Genomic DNA, 3277 nt, shown 5'->3' with positions numbered 1-3277 from the left:
TCAACACGTCTCCATGAATGAATATATATTCATCTATGACGTCTCTCAAAAGTACCGTCAAAGTCTAATACTTACAGTCGCGCAACTTCAACACTTTTTTTGCCAACATTCGCGACACTAGCGCCCAAGCGGCAGGCAAGGCACTGGTAATAGGGTTGATACAATCTCGTTCAGCCAGCACGTGCTTTAAAGGGATGCGAGATGTTATAAACGTTTTAATCATGCGTCGGAACAAAGGCAATGTGCGCAATGACGAAAATTGCAGTAACAACAAGTTTAAATCTCCGAATTTGTCGTTCTTCAAATTCCCTAAAGACCAAGAGAAAATCATAAATCAGTCATAACCAATAATCCACGTTGTAGGTAGCCTACGTAATGTGTTCTATAAAACATTTACTAGTTATCAGTTACCTCTTTGTATGTCAAAGTAGATACCTGTTACAGTATATTATTTTTTTGCAGAGATCATATGTGTAAATGTGTAACCATTCCGATTTCGGATAATGTATCTAGAGTTTTTAATGCAAGTAATTCCATAATTTTTGTATTCGTGTATATTTCTTTATATTTTTCAGAAGTTGAACGTTATATTGCATTCAAGTAGGGATCATGGTGTTAATTTTTTAAGAATTCATGGAGTATTGTAATCCTTTTGCGAAATATTCACTTCTTGAATAAATCCGGAATGTGTCGATAAAATTTCTGATGTGTTGGTGTAGATTCATGTGGCAGACGTATTAAGTTCTCCAGAAATAAAAGAGCCTTTTTAAATTTAATATAAAAAGCAATCTTGTCTGTAATAATTTGCATGACTGTTAACTGTTATTGGTGTTGATTTTACATTCCCAGTGATTATTTGAGCCGTTCAGAGCAGAAGTGGTGTAAGTCAAAATTAGGTAATGAGGGTTAAAGTAAAAATTCTGTAAAATACAGCGCAAAGTAGCAATTAATATATCCTTCGTGCTATTCACTGACTACTAATAGTTTAAATAAATTCAATATTAACTGCTACTTTGCGCTGTATTTTACAGAATGTTTACTTTAACCCTCATTACCCATTTTTGACTTACACCACTTCTGCTCTGAAAATAAAATTAGGCCTACATTTTCGGAGTTAATATTGAAGTTACAATTTTTTCAACAAAATTATGTGTTCATTTATTTGTTCTCACCTACGTCATATTAACAGTAAGTGCATGTAAATTACGTATTATATAGGTAGGATAAGTTAAAATTAAGCTTATGTGTGAAAACTGGAAATGTAATGTAAAATGCGGTAAACTTGCCATAAAAATTTACACCATAATATCAGCACTATTTGTGACTCAAAATAATAAAGGAAATACCGGTTCTTAAGAAATGGAAAAATAATGAACTTCATAAATCAATGTCATATTAAGGTTTAAATCCTCCCCTTTTTTATTTTCAAGTTTACCTCAGCGGCCGAGTTTACCCCAATTTGTGGTATGGAAAATAGTTAATTTCTCAGGAAATAGGGAGAGAAGTTCACCATGCGATGTACCCTACGAGATATGGCCTACAATTTTGAAGCTACTAATTTTGACTCTTCTCACAGTAAATATAGAGTTCCAATGATTCATAAATATATTTAGGAATGAATTGAATTAACCGTCCACGTACGAACAATTATATTATTTCAAAGCATGATAAGTGATCAGGGCCAAGATTCAGTTGTAAGGAGCAGAAAGAATTACGTTTATTCCCAGCTTCTGAAACTTGTAGATTGACTGCGTGTGAAATTCTTCTGGGATTCTAAAGTAAAATTAATAAGAACATATACACTTACTGTATAGCATAAAAATATAAAATAAATTACGCAAAACCCGTTTTTTGATGTGTTGTCATATGTCGTGTGCACACTGTTAACTTGCCTGCCGCTAGAGGGCTACTGTCGCGCCAGCTGTCAAATGTTGGCATATTTTATACGTATGAGTTGCGTGACTAAGTATTAGACTGTGGTACCGTATCACAAATCACTCAAAAATCGTCACTTGCCGCTGTCGCACGTGTGACTACGTTTGCAGCGCTGCAGTGCGAAATATTGAGCAATTGTTGCAGTTGTGTTTATTTGGAGATCTCCCAGATCGTCTGTCTAGGATATTACAATCTTAACGCTGTGTTTTTTTAATTCATGACTTTTTTTTCCTTCTTAAGTACGTACACATTTTTTTATTACGTTCAAAGATATCTGACTTACGAGTTTATGATCGTGTAAGCGAACTTTCCAACCATGGGATAATTTCGAAAGAGTTCCGCTAGTTCTCAATAGGTGGCACCATTATTCAGGCGGTGAAAAAGTGTCAGAAAAAATGATTATGTAGATTAAGCATAAATTATTCTCATAATTCTCATATTAGTGGTTTCCAGCTAAACCTGGTGTTGTTTTACAATCAGTAGAGTGGGGTGAAAAATTGAATTTTATAATGCGAGTATATTTATGTACGATTGGTAATATTGACTATTATCTTCGCCATCTAGTCATAGAAGTAACAACTAAAGAATCCACACTTACACCAACAAATTATCAATTACTATGGATTAGTAGGGTCAGATATCTTTGAATGTCAGTGTACTCTGCAAACGTTTAACTTGGTAGCCGCTTGAGCGCTACAGTCGCAACATAGTCATATTTTACTCGTATAGAGTTGCGTGATTGTATCTTGCGACACGGCGAGTAACGACTCTTTCGCCACACGTTGAAAAATCGATTCAACGTCTTCACTTTTACATCCTTCGAAAGGATTTCTAAATCACCAAGTCAGGAGCGTCTTTTTGTGCACTCACTCACTGTCTGCCATCACTAACACAATTATTTCTTATTATTGCACACATATGTAAATCAAGTTCTTTATGGTGAATTGATTGAATTGATATAGGAACGACATACTGTAATTAGCTAAGAACAGTTCATTAGTACATTAATAAAATTGTAGGGTTCCCATTTTATTTTATTTGAAAACCGGGGCATTTGAAAAATACCTAACTAAAACATGGGACATTTTGTAAAAAAAAAAAATAGGGGGGACACACAAAAAATGAAAAAAAAAAAAAAAAAAAAAAAGGTCAACATTATCAACTAATTAAAAGTATTAAACTGAAGTACCTACTACTGAACTACTTGTATTTTATTTTCATCACAACATTGTAATTTTTACGCGCTTTTTTTTTTACATACAGATATTATGTTGAACGTTCTGCTGAAGTAGATTCGCAGTGAATATTATATTTACACGAACTGTGTATTTGTTCAAGAATT

Source organism: Periplaneta americana, chromosome 10, assembly GCF_040183065.1.
Source record: "Periplaneta americana isolate PAMFEO1 chromosome 10, P.americana_PAMFEO1_priV1, whole genome shotgun sequence".
NCBI classification, from domain to species: Eukaryota; Metazoa; Arthropoda; class Insecta; order Blattodea; family Blattidae; genus Periplaneta; species Periplaneta americana.
Note: the sequence above shows the minus strand (reverse complement) of the source record.